Genomic DNA, 16,418 nt, shown 5'->3' on the forward strand with positions numbered 1-16,418 from the left:
TCATGTGTGCAGTGGCATGCGACACACACGTACACGCACACGTAAAAAGATGCTGCAAACACATAAAATTATCCAGCCTATACCAAGTATAGCAGCACAAAACTAATCCCAGATAGTTGGGAGGCTATATTACTCAAAACAACCCCCATTACATTGACAAGGAAAGAAGAAAAACACACACAGCTATTACAAACCTGGGCATTTTTCTCCATGCTCCAGGATCCTGTTTGTTTTCAGTGTGCTTTTTCCTGTTGGGGGGAATGTTGAGCTGATTGTCTTAACTTGGGGGATTTGTTGAAGCACTAAAGTCCCACACAGTCCAAATCGAGTCGAGAAATGAAAATTAGATGAGAATCACACAAATTTAAATGTTTTTACTGACTTATTGAATAAAATGGGAAATCACACATACAAACTGCCACATGATAATTTTGTCATTAATAATTGTCATTATAATTAATTCTATGACAGTACGTGATTAAATTAATCATCTCTGGTTAGTAGAACTGTGAGTGACACCTATATACTAATTAGTATCTTCTGTGTTTAAGTTGTGAAGCATTTGTTTCAGGTATTAATAATCTGAGACTTACCCGCATTTACACACATACCGCCTTTAATACAAAATATATACCATCATCACATGTCATTTTTCTCTATCATAAATAAGAGGATTCCAAGCACAGAAATATTTTCCAATAACTCTTCAAATAAGCAACATGAAAGCCTGTGTCTTATTGAAGATAGTCAAAACGTTTTCTACTATTCAAGAAACAAATCTTAAGTTGCTGCTGCTCAGGGACCTTTGGTGTGTGGACATATTTCTGATGGTTAATTTTACATGTCAAATATTATTTCTGTGAGTGTGGCAGGGTGTTTCTCTCAGTGGAATAAGCATTAGAATCAGTGACTGAGTAAAGCAGATGGCCCTCCCTCATCCAGTCTCCATCCATTCATAAGACCTGAATAGAAAGAAAAGATTTAAAAAAAAAAACTGAGGGAAAGGAAATTTGCTTTCTATGCCTGATTGCTCCGGCTGGAACACCAGACTTCTGCTTTCAGCTGGGACTGAGGCCATCAGCCCTCCAGTTCACAGGGATGTATCACTAGCTCTCCTGGACCACCAGGGTGGAGATAGCAAACCATAGGATTTTTCTAAGCATATGGATCATATGGTAATATTTTATTTGTACTAAAATGTGATTTGTATGTTAATAAATAAAGTTGCCTGGGGGTCAGAGCTAATAGCAAGCCTTAGCAGAAGCTGGGCAGTGGTGGTGCACGCCTTTAATCCCAGCTCTTGGGAGGCAGAGCTAAGGGGATCTCTGTTTGTTCAAGGATACAGCCAGCATGGAGACACACGCTTTTAATCTCAATACCAACCATAGAAGACCTGGAGGTCTGTACAGATGGGCAGTGGTTGGGTTTACAACCAATGAGAAGGCAGAACAGAAACTCTATAAAAAGACAGACACACAGGAAGTGGGTCTCTTTTTTCGGAGAGGTAGGACAACAGCGAAAGTGAAGGGTAAGGTTTTAGCTTTTAGCTATTGCTCTGACCTCCTGGCTTTCATCTCTGTATTGGCTATGTGTTTCTTATTTAATAAGACGGTTGGTTACATCTACAGGATCATTTCTTTATAATGCAACAATGTGTGTGTGTGTGTGTGTGTGTGTGTCCTATTCTGTTTTTCTGGAGAACCACAACACAGACTCTGGTCCTAAAAATGGCCCCAGAGGAACAGAATATGCACAGTGATCTCTAGCATTAGTGATGGAACCCTTAAAAGGTACAGACTTCTTAGAAGAAGTTGGATTACTGGGGACATGCCCTCGAAGGGGATATTGGAAATGTATTTGTTTTGACAGAAGTGGGTTGAGGAAGGAAGGACTTATTTAGTTCCTGATTTCAGAAGGTTCAGCATATCATGTCGAGAAAAGCATGGTGGCAGGGTCTGCTCATCTTGGTCAGTGGGAACTTGAGGCAGGTGATCACGTCACAGATGAGCCAAGAAGCAGAGAACAAGCAAGCCAGAACCAGAAGACATAAACCTAAAGGTTCCATAACCTGCCAAAACAGCATCACCAGCTGGGGACCACATAAATGTTGAAACCAATAATAAGCCTGTGACAGATATCCCACATTCAACCCATAATGGGCTCTGGCCCGTTTGTCTCTGTCTTACTTCTGTTTTCTGGTCACCAATGAGTCAAGGGATTTTGTTGTATGTCCCCAGCATGATGTACTGCCTCATGACAGGCTCACAAGCATTTGGCTAACTAGCAATGAATTGACCCCTCTGAAACTATGGGCCAAAGTCAATCTTTCCTCCTCGAAAGCTGATTATCTCAACTAATTTGTAACACTAATGCAACGTTACAGATGAGTTCTAAATTGGATCCAGAATTTTTCGAATTAGTATTGTAATCTGATTAGATATAAACAACTCTATGTCTAGTACAGTGGCTCTCAACCTTCCTAATGCTGCGAATCTTTATACAGTTCCTCACGTTGTAGTGATCCCCAACCATAAAATTATTTTCATTGTTATTTCATGACTGTAATTTTGCTAATTTGTTTTGTTGTTGTTGTTGTTGTTGTTGTTTGGTTGTTTGGTTGGTTAGTTGGTTTTGTTTTTGGCTTTTCGAGACAGGGTTTCTTTGTGTCATCCTGGCTGTCCTGGAACTCACTCTGTAGACCAGGCTGGCCTCAAATTCACAGAGATCTGCCTACCTCTGCCTCCCGAGTGCTGGGATTAAAGGCACTACCTCCTGTCTAAACTGAAAACTAAACCACCTAATGTAGGGCTTTCCACGATCCTGGGATTAATAGTCCCATGCTCTACCAACTGAGCTAGCCAGGCAACTTTTCCTACTGTTGTTAATTGTAATGTAAATATCTGTGTTTTCCAATGGTCTTAGGCAACCCCTGTGAAAGGGTCATTTGACCCCTAAAAGGAGTCAGGACCTACAGGTTGAAACCACTGGTCTAGTAGTAAGGAGAGTTCTGAGGGCCTGTAGAGTGATCCAGCTGTAAAGATGTATACAACATGAAGGGCTGCAGCTAGAGCTCAGTGACAGAGTGCTTGCCCAGCATGCATGGGGCCCTGGGGTCACTGCTTAGCACCACATAAAGCAAGCATGGTGGCACATGCTTGTAGCTCTAGCACACAGGAGAACCAGATGTTCAAGACCATCCCTCAGCTGCATAGTAAGTTCAAAAGCAGCCTGGGCAGTAAGAGACCCTCTCAAAGAGATGTGGGGAGGGAGGGGAAAAGAGAGAAAAGGAAATACAAAGTTGGATGTATATGGTACTTCCAAAACTTCAGAACGGAGCTGGAGAGATGACTCAGCTATCAGATAAGAGTACTTGCTGTTCAGGCATGATGACTGGAGTTCAAATGCCCAGAACTCATCTTAAAAAGCTGGAGGCCGCTACACACACCTGTAAACCCTGACCTGGGAGGGTGAAGGAAATACCAAGGCAGGAGAATTCCTGAGGCTTACTGTAGTGGTATTTGCTCTGCCCATGACCTCGGGCTATATGGTCCAATGAAGGCGGCACTTCCTGCCAGTGTACGTGACCTCTTATAAAGAGTTGGAGAAAGGTCACATGCCCCTTCTCCCTGCTCCTGCCTGCGTGGTGGATTCTTTCCCAGTCAGATCAGAGGATGACTTCTGCTGTCTACTCCATTCTGTATTCATGAGTGTATTTCCTCAATTGATATCTTAATAAATTCTGTTACCCATTTAATAGGCTCACGTGGATTGATCATAATAGCTTGCTGCCCAACACAGTTCCAGGTTCAGTGAAACACCCTGTTTCAAGGAATGAGGCAAACAGAACGGGAAACCCCACATCATCCTCTAGCCTCTCTTCTCACACATACATATCACTGTGCACACACATATGCACGTACACAAGAAAAACAGTTCTGAGACCTAATGAATGTAATTAACTTAGCTGGTTACTGCTAATATGGCTGGACAATGCAGTACAAGATAAGGATGCTGTCATATAACGAACCTTCCTGGGGAGACGCAACACACACATCTTCTCACCCCAGATAGGGATCGCACCATAGACAAAAGTACGGTTACCACCCGAGTTCAACCTGGTGAACCAATGAGTTTTATTGGGATTACTTATGGGAGTAGAAATGACTCAAAGACAGCTGCATCTCCAAGGCCCACCCCAGCATGAGTGACAGCTCACAAAGCTGGGAACCCGGAGCACACCGCACAGCCTGCAGGCAGCTCAACAGTTGGACAGTGTCCTTTCTAAGTGACTCTGGTCTAAACTTCCAGGCAGCTCAGCTAATCTCTAGCTCTTCCAAGGAGCTGGTCTGGTCTCGGAGTCATCTTTGCCACTGGGCTTGTCTGAGTCTTTTTTGCAGCTTGACTCTGTCCATCTGAGCGGAACTCTCAGTTTTTATTGCTTACTGTGGCAGGGAGGGGCCTGGTGAATCTGGTCGGTTGCAGGGACTTCCTGAAGCTATTTTGAGTAGTTTACCTTCCTATTTAAAGAGCTTCCCTGCAGGATAGAATGTTTCAATCTCAAAGAAAACTGTTACACCACACTCCACCCCTTTCTCTGGCTCTTTCATTTTTTTTTCTTTCAAGACAGGGTTTCTCTGTGTAGTTTTGGTGCCTGTCCTGGATCTCACTCTGTAGACCAGGCTGGCCTCGAACTCACAGAGATCCACCTGGCTCTGCCTCCCGACTGCTGGGATTAAAGGCATGCGCCGTCGCCGCCAGCTCGGCTCTTTCATTCTTTCTGCCCCCTCTTCCACAATGATCGCCGAGCCTTGAAGGTGGTGACTATAGATGTCCACCTATGGCTAATAAGTAGACCAACGTGTCACAATACTGTCACTTGTTCTCAGGAGCTTCACCAGTGGTTATGAATTGAGGCTGACAACAACAGCGATCTATAGGCATAAACACATGTTTAGAAGGCAATTGGACAGGCACATCAGATTTATCTAAAATAAAAAAAACAAACAAACAAGTTCCTTTCCCATTGGGACCTACAACTGCCCTAGCCACAAGTTTTTGTCTTGGCTTATAGTACCAAAGGTGAACTCTTGTGGAGTGGGCTTTAAATCAAATTGGAAGGATGTTAGTCTTACCCACAATAGCTAACCCACGATTGCACAAACAGTCATATCCTGCCTAGCATGTTGGTAATTCAGCACGCAGGGTCCCCAGAATGTGGGTGACAGTTCTCCATCAGCAGCCTGCATGGTCCCCTCTGGCACTATGAGAGCCACTTAGAGTAAGAGCTTCCAGTTGAGTCCCAGAATAATTTCTTCATGTCCTATAGTCAAAGCATGTACATGTGGCGTCTTCAGAAATAGGATCTTATTGTCTAGTTTTGGCATACCATCACCAGCAGTGGTGACAGCCTTTATGATTTGTGGGCCCCAGGGGCTTCCCTGACCCTCACAGGGAGGTAGCCCACCCCTGGCACTGGGGTTTTCATTCAATAACTTTATGACCTCTGGGGGTGTGCTTTTTCACCCACGTAGCATATATTTAGGGTTTTGTTTGTTGTTTGGTTTAGTTATCTTAGCTCCAGGAGGGTTGTAAGGTAAGTAGAAGTAACAGTGTACCTGGTTGTCTCTCCAGTGGTTTTCCAAATCTGCAAAACACTCAGAGGTTCATCTATCCAACAAAACCTTTTCCGGAGGATGAGCAGCAGGACAGGGCAACATCCAGAACCATCATCTCATAACAGACAGCAGGTTACAAAGATAACCATGGTGAAGCACTCTGAAAGTCTGTTGTCACCTGTTCTCAGAAGGGTCAGGTGACCCCAGAAGTTCACAATAAGAAGACAGTAAAGTAGAACACAAGCACAGTCTAATACAGCGGGGAAAGGCTCCATCCATGTGTACTGATTGCTTCCTCCACAGATAGATCGTGGTTGGTTCAGAGCAGGGATATTAGCGCCTGTAATCTTTGATCATTCTTTCTAAGCCATTATATTTGCATATCCTAGAGCTCTTTCACAGGGTCTCCCTATACTTCTCCACACCTCAGAAACTCAGTGGGCCTGGCTTACTCTGCTCAGATCTGCTCAGGGACAAAGGTGAATGCGGCCCTGCTTCCCCTGCTGCAGTTGCTGGCTCCATGGGTCAGAGTGGCCCTGAGCTGGCACGGTGGCCATAGCCTTCTCATTCACCACACCTGGCTGCTACAGTAGTTCCTGAGTGAGCAAACAATCTCCTCAGCACAAGCATTTTCTGGAGGGAAATGTCCCCATCTGCAGGTTGTATTTTCTTCTTTTTCTACTAAAGGTCAGACTTCAAGGCTCTCTTCTATTGCTTTCAACATCTCTTTCTCATTCTCTCGTTTATCTAATATACCTGCCAAGTCAGAGGCTAGCTGGGAGGATGCTAGTCTCATCTCCCTTTCTGGTTGCAATTGTTCCTTTACATTAGCAAGTTTCTGCTTGGCCGCCATCTTGGCCTCAGATGTATTTCTAACCACACACAATGGAGGTCAGGCAACCTTGCTTGCTGACAGTCTTGATCCTTGTGTGTGCTGATCTCAAAGACTGCAAGATTTCCTCTAAACCTTCAACTGTTTTCAGGGCATCTCCATATTCACTTGGGGGACCCCACTCATCAAGCAGGCATGCCAACCCACACCACACAGACAACTGCCACCCTGGGATTCCTCCTACAGACACTGCTAACCCTGACGGCTCAGCCTTAGTTGCATGTCTCACTACCCATAGCATGAACCATGCAACCGCTGTCCTAGGACAAAGGCATACTAACACACACCATACAGGAAAGGGTAATTCTGTAGGAATTTCTCCCGTGGATGCTCCCCACCCACCTCGGGCTTCTCAGCCTCCATTGCATGTCTTGCTACCCATAGCTAGGAATGTGCACTCACTCCTCCCCAACTCATCTTTGGTTCTGTTGTGTCCCTGGTCAGGTGCCAATTATGCTGTGTGACAAAACTTTTCCGGGGGAGACACAACACACACATCTACTCACCCCAGTTAGGGAATCCATGACAGACTGAAATACGGATCTTGCCAAAGTTCAACTTAGTGAACCAATGAGTTTTATTGGGGTTACTTACGTGAATATGGCTGAGGGGTTCCTTACAGGAGTAGAAACGACTCAAAGACAGCTGCATCACCAAAGCCCACCCCAGCATGGGGGACAGCTCACAAAATCTGGGAAACCTAGAACATACTACACAGCCTGCAAGTAGCTCAACAGGTTGGACAGTGTCCTTTCCAGGAGCCTCAGTTGGTCTAAACCTCCTCCAGAAAGTTCATCAGGTTCCTGCTTCTTCTAGGCAGCTGGTGGGGTCTCAAAGTCATCTTTGCGGCTTGGCTTGTCTCAGTCTTTTTTGCCACTTACGTTCTTTGTGTCTGAGAAGGACTCTCAGCTTCAATTGCCTACTGTGGCAGGGAGGGGTCTATGAATCTGATCAGTTTCAGGGACTTCCTGAAGCTATTTTAAATGATTTACCTCTCTGCTTAAAGAGTGTTCCTGCAGGATAGAATGTTTCAATCTTGTAGAAAACTGTTACACAACAGATACCCTCAAGAACTCAAATTAAAAGTTCCCAGGATAAATGACTTAGCAGGGGTTCTCAACCTTCCTAATGTTGCAATCCTTTAATAGAGTTCCTCAAGTTGTGGTAACTGCCTGCTGCCAGCATAAAATTATCTTTGTTGATACTTACTGTAATTTTGCTACTGTTATGAATCATAATGGAAATATCTGATATGCAATCCTTGTGAAAGGGTCATTTAACTCCCACAAAAGGGGTTGGGATGCACATGTTGACAACCACAGACATACCCTGAAGGAGACTTACCTTCTGTTGGTGTAGGCCTGACCTGAGACTACTGCAAATCAAATGCTGGACCTTGTCCTGTGACTGGCCGAATTCTGAGGCAAACTGAATTCCCAGCCTCCCAGTGTATCTGCTGTTAAAGTGAGGTGACAGATTGGGGAAAGAACAGGATGCTGTAATGTGTTTGTGTGGAAGGATCTGGAGCAGGAGCGTTGAGCCTGAAACACTGATGAGTCTTCATCACCAGAGAGGCCTTTCCACCCAAAGTAGAAAGAGTCCTCCAGCCCTACTGGCCTCTCTACCAACCTCCTCATCCTCAGTTCAGGTGAGTAACTGAGAATTGCTGGAGAGACACTGGCCTCCCTTGAGGCAGATTCTGTACAGAACCTTGCTCACTCTCCTCAGGAACCACTCCCACCTTCCTCTTGGCTTCTAGGCCTATAACTAGATTGAAGTCCCAACAGGCCACTAAAGGTGAAGTACAACTTACAAACCATGAAGAGGTGTGCCGCATTTCAAACAAAACAAAACAAAACACTTGAGCTTACTAATAAGCTGTCCATAGACAGAAACGGAGGTGTGTGTGTGACGACGAATACTGAGAGTGTGAGACAAGGCCATAAGGGACACGGAGCTGAATGTGTTGATATGGACTCACCACACAGAGACTCTGCCGCCTTTCTCTTTCTCCCTGTCTCAGTTAGGGATTCCATTGCTGTGAAGAGACACCATGACCACAGCAACTCTTATAAGGAAAAATGTTTAATTGGGTGGCTTACAGTTCAGAGATCTAGTCCATTATCATCATGGTGGGACACTGCAGCATGCAGGCAGACATGGTGCTGGAGAAGGAGCCAAGAGTTCTGCATCTTGACTTGCAGGCAACAGGAAGTGGTCTGAGACACTGGGCATGGCTTGAGCATATATGAGACCTCAAAGCCTGCCTCTACAGTGACACACTTCCCCAACAAGGCCACACCTACTCTAACAAGGCACGCCTCCTAATAGTGCCACTCCCTTTGGGGGCCATTTTCTTTCAAACCACCACCACCCCCTTCTTCTTCCTTTTCTTTCTTTGTACATGTGCACGAGAGTATACATGAATGTATTAGGGATTAGATCCAGGACTTTACACTTGCTAGAAAAGTTCTCTGCCACCAGCATATACCCTCCAAACTCATCCTATCTTCAGTGTTATAGTTCGAGGAATTAGAAAATGCCATTTACTTGGGTGGTTCAAACATGGACCAAAATGAGGCCCAGATGGAGCAAGTTACAAAAATATGCCCTGTCTCAGTTTACCTTAAAGGAAAACACTGAAAGGCTTAGCGAGATTGGAGTGTTTGGCATAGGCATGTTTCATAGGTTTCAAATGAAACCCATACTGTAACAACACAAAAGAGTATGCCAGTACCGGAATACAGTTGTGGAGGCAGCCTAGCATTCTTGAAGGGCTCTGTATTTGCTCTTCTCTACAAACCAGAGCTTCTAAATGGGGCTGTCATCACAGAATTGGGAATCTTAAATGCAGCTGAATTCCTCCTTCCTACCCAGGTGGCAGTTTGGACACTTGAACACCAAAGGTGGAGTGGTTATGGCTTCCATAGCAGAAAACAGCCAAGACATTGATCAGGCTATTAGAACTCACACAGACCTTTGGTGTTGGCTGGTAGATCATGGTGTTTCTAGAAGTAAATCAGGTGGCACTAACATGTCCTGCATACATGTCCTGCACAGCTCTAGAGATTGACCTGACTGGGACTACAAGGGACGAAAGAAAAGGTAGACCCAGGGACACACATAACAGCTGGGATAGGATGGACTGGGCTGTCTGAGGAAGAAGTTGCAGTGCTGCAGATGCTCAGCATGCTTATTGCATACAGAGGGGAACGAGGAGGCAGGTATAGCGCATCCTGGCAGGAACAGACTCAGTAGGGAGCCGTCTTCAGGCTGGGAACAATCTGGGGGAGAAAGCTACAGTGGACATTTTCTACACACACTACCAACATTTGTACTCCAACCAGAGGAAGGCTGTGACACTCTCTTGGGGCTGAGGCACGGGATTCCTTGTTATGGCTGTGCCCATGTTAACAGTACATGTTCACTCTGGATTTCACATCTCCCTACATGGATGACTAATTGTTAGAGTCTCTTTTGATCTGTATAAGCAGAAATGTTCTAGGTGAAATAACCACAAGTCTCACTTGAATCATAAGAACATGAAGTATAGCCCCGCAATGAATCCTGGACTTCAATAGACCCAGAGCCTCCTTGAGCAAAGTGGAGAGCTGGGCCCCTTAAGGAAGGACCCATTTCAACCGATAATTTGGGGGCTGGAGAGATGGCTCAGAGGTTAAGAACACTTGTTGCTCTTCCAGGGGACCTGGGTTCGATTCCTGACACCGCTAAGGCAGGTCACAAACAGCTGTCACTCCAGTTCCAAGGCATCTGACACTTCTTCAGACCTCCAAAGGCACCAGGCCTACAGGGGGTCCACATACATACATGCAGGCAAAACAACGATACACATAGAATAAAATAAATAAATGAACTGAAATTTTATAGTGCAACTTTTTCTCCGGTCTTCCTCAAAGAGACCTGTGGTCTCTCACCAGGGAATAATTACGAAGATAAAATACATAGACATTTCTGGATTGACTGAATAAAACAAACACTTTTGGATTGACTGGCCCTGGCTATCAGCTGACTCTGTTCCAGCATGCCAATGTATTACTGTGGCCACCAGTGAAGGGAAGAGCAACCAGAGGCCAGGTCATCGGTGGAGTCTTAGCGGACATCTGCCCCATAGCTGGCCTGGTTGGGCCCTTAACCTGTCTTGTTACTTGCCAGTTCTAGAACGCAAAGTTGAAATAGACGCAATCAGTACCTACCAGGATCCTCACATTGGTTCCCGTTCCTATACAGCGATGGAGGGTAGGGCAGGAAAAGCCGAGCAGAGGCCATTAGAACCGCCTCAAATTAAGAAAGCAGTGGTTTGAAAGAAAAAAGAAAAAACAACAACAACAACAACAAAACATCATCAGCAACAACAAAGCTCTGGGCTGGAGAGGTGGCTCAGAGGTTAAGAGCACTGGCTGATCTTCCAGAGGTCCCGAGTTCAATTCTCAGCTACCACATGGCAGCTCACAACCTGGTGCCCTCTTCTGGCCTGCAGGTGTACATGCAGGCAGAACACTGTATACATATTAAATAAATAAATCTTAAAAACAAGACAAAAAACCAAAAAACAGCTTTAAGCCACTACTGACCTTCGTAGAAACTGATCTCTTAGCCAGGGCCTTGAAGGTTGGTTCCTCAAGAACTGAGTGTGTTTGGGCCACCAACTCGGCTGAGCCGATAAAGTCACCTGTTGCCAAGCCTGACAAGATTGAACCCGCAGGGTAGAAAGAGAAATTTAATTTCTCTCAAGTTGTCCTCTGAACTCTACATGCATGCTGTGGAGTTCATCTTGCACCCACACACATAAACATGGACACAAAATAAATAAAATGTAGTTTTTAAATTATTTTAGGGCTGGAGAGATGGCTCAGAGGTTAAGAGCACTGGCTGCTCTTCCTGAGGTCCTGAGTTCAAGTCCCAGCAACCACATGGTGGCTCACTACCATCTATAATGAGATCTGGTGCCCTCTTCTAGCATGTAGGCAGAACACTGTATAATAATAAATAAATAAAATCTTTAAAAAATTATTTTAGAGGCTGAAGAGGTGGTTCAGAGTTTTAGAGCACTTATTGCTCTTGTGGAGGATCCAGGTTCGATTCCCAGCACCCATGTGGTGGCTCATAACCATCAGTAATTTCAGTTCCAAGGGATCTGACATCATCTTCTGACCTCCAAGCACTGTAGAACATGGTGCATTTTCATACATGCAGGTAAAACATTTATACATATGCTATAAAATAAATACACCATTTTCCAAAAGATATTGTTAAAACAAACATGAAAAAAATCTAGCTATGGGCTGGAGAAGTGGCTCAGTGGTAGAGGTACTGACAACCTGAGAGCTGAGATTACAAGATTGTGGCAATATCTGACAGGAAATAAAACTCCTTTCAAGAAAAGACATGGAAAACGTTATCTTCTAGATTTTTCCAGACTTAGTTTAACTTATGATTTAAGGTGAGACCTAAAGTGAAAGTTTTCCAGCCCTTTCATACTGCTTTACCAGTTGGGTATTTATAGTTTGTTAAATTATAAATTAATGTACACATTTAACTTTTTTTTTTTTTTTTTTTTTTTTTTTGGTTTTTCGAGACAGGGTTTCTCTGTGTAGCTTTGCGCCTTTCCTGGAACTCGCTTTGGAGACCAGGCTGGCCTCGAACTCACAGAGATCCGCCTGGCTCTGCCTCCCGAGTGCTGGGATTAAAGGCGTGCGCCACCACCGCCCGGCACATTTAACTTTTTTAAAAGATTTATTTATCTATTATGCATACAGTGTTCTTATCTGCATGTCTCCCTGCAAGCCAGAAGAGGGCACCAGATTTCATTTCAGGTGGTTGTGAGCCACCATGTGGTTACTGGGAATTGAACTCAGGACCTCTGGAAGAACAGCCAGTGCATTTAACCTCTGAGCCATCTCTCCAGCCTAATGTACAAATTTTAATGAAAATAATTGCATGATATGGCATTATCGCTTCCTTCCTTTTTTTGTTTGATGGGACAAGATCTCACATATCCTAGGCTGACCTTGAACTCACTAAGGAGCTCAGGATGATTTTGAGCTCCTAATCTTCCTGCCTCTACTGTCTTGTGGATTACAATTTGTTTTATTTTGTTGTGCTGGGGACTGAAGCAGGGCCTCACGATTGCTAGGCAAGACAGTTTACCACTGAGACAAATCCCCGAACCCCGGCCCCAGTGTGGAGATTACAAGGATGTGCCACCATGCCCAGTTTGCAGCTGTCTATGTTGTTGAAGGATGTAATGTTTTGAAAGACTGTTATAACTTTAAACTTAATGTCCATTTTCGTACATTCTTGAGAGAAAAGAAAGAGGAACGTTAAGATGACTCTTTGAGATAGCCTTGTGAAAATCTTTTCTGCTTCCTGTCTAGAGCTGCTCTGGGAATCTCAGAAATGAATTGGTTATTCCTTTACTTTAACAACATTCATTCAACAGCAACAACTGGATTCTTCCTATTTTATGTAAATGACTTGAATTGTGTTTGTGTTAAGCAAACTTAAGAAATTGCTTCCTACAAATTAGAGCAGGGACTGTGTTTCCTGCTTCCATTCGTAGTAAATGGAAGTAATTGGAGTCAGTGGCTCCTTAATTCAAAAAGAATTTGTTCGTTTCATGAATATTGCAGAAAACATCAAAATTTTGGGTGACTGTGTTCTCGTAATTAAGATTCCTATGCAAGATTAGAGAGGATAAAAATACATTTAAGCAAATACTGGAAAGTACTTGCTTGTAATTTTTCACTGCGTTAAAAGGGGGGAGGGGAAGGCTCAATTAAGTGGACCAAACAGTTCCATTAAAGACATTATCTCTCTCTTATTGGATAAAATTTGAGGATATTCCCCTCTATGAAGACATGACTTAAGTTGGGTGTGGTGTTGCCTATAATGCTGTCACTCAGAAGTGGAGGCAGAAGGATCAGGAGTTCAAGGCCAGTCCTGGTTATTTAGCAAGTTCAAGGCCAGTGTGGGCTACAGGAGTCCCTGTCTCAAACAAACATACAAACAAAAACTAATGACTTTTTGTAAGGTAATTAAAATAGTATGTGCTTTTAACTCAAGGAGGCAGTAAGTGCAAACAGCATTAATGTCCAATGTAGTGTGTGGGAGCCCGTTTTCAGGTTCCCCGTGGCTTTACCCAGCAGGTCTGCATAAAGAGGATGATTAGTACCACTGGCCTGAGTGCAGGTGTCTGAGATGGTCTGCACTTGGCTGTGCTGGGGGGAGGTCTTTTGCTCCAACCCTTGGCATCTCTATAAATACCCTGGGACAGAGACAGTCGGGGCCCGTTGGAATAGGCCCTCTCCAGGTTATCCTTTATTTTCTGTTTATCTCCACAATCTAAATCCTTCTATCTAATATTTCCTGCTGCTTGCACTCAAGAAAACTCTGGGGAGCTGTGGGGTTGGTGGGTAAATGCCCCGCAATAGTGACACATGCCTTTAATCCCAGCACTTGGGAGGCAGAAGCAGGCTGATCTCTGTGAGTTTGAGGCCAGCCTGGTCTACATAAAGAGTTCCTGGACAGCCAGGGCTACACAGTAAAACCTTGTCTTTAAAAAACAAACAAACAAACAAAAACAAACAGAAGCTGGAGAGATGCCTCAGCAGTTGAGCAGTTGCTGCCCCTTAGAGGACACAGGTTCAGTTCCCAACATCCACGCGGTGGCTCACAATCATCGGTAACTCTAATTCTAGGGTATCTGACACCTTTTTCTGACACACGTAATGTATTTACACAGAAACAGTCAAAACACGCATATACATAAAAGTGTTTTAAGGAAATTAAGATTTTTGTATGCAGGGCTAGAGAACTGGCTCAGCTGTTAAGAACACACACTGCTCTCACAGAGGGAGGACCTAGGTTGAATTTTTAGCACCCATGTCTGAGAGCTCACATCCACCTGTAACTCTAGTTCCAGGGGATTCAGTGTCTTCCTCTGGCCTCTAAGGGCACATATACATTCCCACTCCTGCCTCCACATACACATAATTAAAAATAAATCTTAAACCAGGCATTATGGTGCATGTCTTTAATCCCAGCACTCTGGAGGCAGAGGCAGGAGGACCTCTGTGAGTTCGAGGCCAGCCTGGTCTACAGGGTGAGTTCCAGAACACTCAGAGCTATATAGAAAGACCCTGTCTCAAAAAAATAAAATAAAATTGTTATGCCTGTGTCATGAGCCCCCCAGAGACCACCAGGAGTCCGAGTTTGTATGCAAAAGCAAAGAGCCTTTATTGCAAGCTCGAGCTTGGGCTCTCCATCCATTCCAACACAGTGGTTGGATGACAGAGAGCCCTGAGCTCAGTTATGGCAGGATTTTTAAGGAGTAAAGAATTGTGGGGGTAGGAGAATTCTGGATTCAGATGGGGATTGAACTCCTGATTGGGCAGAAGTGAGGTAACAGAAGTCTTACCAAACAGGAATTGGTACTGATGTTGCTGCAAGGAAATTGGCAACTTATATACAAGTTATGTAAGCTCTCCTTATAATTCTAGAGCATCTAGTACTTGTTTGTCTCAATCCTGATTGGTCCCCCACAGGGTGCAGTTTGTGGCTTTTCCTGGTTATTGTAATGGTGAGGCATAGTCCTAGTATTGTTAGTCTGCAGCCTGTCATGCTGCACTGATGTTAAGTCAGGCCTCTTCAACAAGGAACACTTAAAAATGATTTTGTTTGTGATTCTCCTTTATGTGAACTACAGGCTAGCTCTAACCGCAGCCTGTTTCTTATCTTAGAGAATAGACCACTGTTCAACTGGTGTCATACATGGGAACCCAGGAGCCATCTGGAGATCTTTCCACCCCTCCTCCATGACCTATGCATCATGCACTCACTCACGGTGAGAGAGAGGATGACCAGTACCACTCCTTCCTGCATCCACGACTTTTTTCTCTGTAACTTTCCCTGAAGACTCATCTATCTACCTGTTCTGTCTCCTCACTTCTCACACACTGACACTCCCTTCAGCCCAGTTTCCCAGCTGGTAACTCATGGAAACAGCTCTTGCTGAATTACCTGTCACTAAGCCATCTTTCCTCCTGTCTTTAGCCTACGCTTCACACTGCGTTCGTTTTCTGCCATTGTGACAAAATACCTATGCCAATGAGCTGAAAAAGAGAGCCGGGCGGTGGTGGCGCACGCCTTTAATCCCAGCACTCGGGAGGCAGAGCCAGGCGGATCGCTGTGAGTTCGAGGCCAGCCTGGGCTACCAAGTGAGTTCCAGGAAAGGTGCAAAGCTACACAGAGAAACCCTGTCTTGAAAAACCAAAAAAAAAAAAAAGAGGAACAGTTTATTCAGGTGCATGACCTTAGGCATTCGGCCGACTCCATCGCTCTTCTGTAAGGTAGAATGTCATGCAGGGAAAGTATGCCAGAGCAGAGCCACACACATCATGGGGACCAAGAATTGAAAAGGAAAGACAAGAAGAAGCCAGGCCCCCAGTACCCCCTCAGAGGTCACTCCCCCAGTAACTCCATTGAGACCCACCCCAGAGGATCTGCCTCCTCCACAGTGCTGTGGCTGGGATCATGGTGTCAGCATGTGGACTTTGGAGGACATTCTCACATCATTGGTCCCTTCTACCTCTGAGAACATTCTTGCCTCAAGCTGATGCTTCCTCTCATGCTTTCATTGTGTTTCTCTCAGGTGCTAGATTTCTTCAAGGCTCCGACCCCATCCTTCCTTGAACTTTGTTCCTCAGGGCGGGATGGAGCGCACCTTCAATCCCAGCACTCGGGAGGCAGAGACAGTTGGATCTCTGTGAGTTTGAGGCCAGCCTGGTCTACAGAGTGAGTTCCAGGACAGCCAGGCCTACACAGAGAAACCCTGTCTCAAAAAACAAAAAACAAATACAAAACTTTGTTCCTCTTGCTATACTAGTGGTTCA

The 16,418-nt window shown here is 44.7% G+C and overlaps 1 long non-coding RNA gene across 1 annotated transcript; it reads right to left on the bottom strand.

Moving 5' to 3' along the window:
* Positions 1–359: 359 nt before the first annotated feature.
* LOC128102980 (uncharacterized) lies at positions 360–12,071 on the bottom strand. The gene is made up of 2 exons (XR_008215609.1): positions 5,616–12,071; positions 360–4,931 (listed from the first exon to the last, which is right to left on the bottom strand). It is a non-coding gene; the product is annotated as an uncharacterized LOC128102980 (long non-coding RNA).
* Positions 12,072–16,418: the final 4,347 nt, after the last annotated feature.

Source organism: Peromyscus californicus, unplaced genomic scaffold, assembly GCF_007827085.1.
Source record: "Peromyscus californicus insignis strain IS unplaced genomic scaffold, ASM782708v3 Scaffold_8__1_contigs__length_139910024, whole genome shotgun sequence".
Classification (NCBI taxonomy): domain Eukaryota; kingdom Metazoa; phylum Chordata; class Mammalia; order Rodentia; family Cricetidae; genus Peromyscus; species Peromyscus californicus.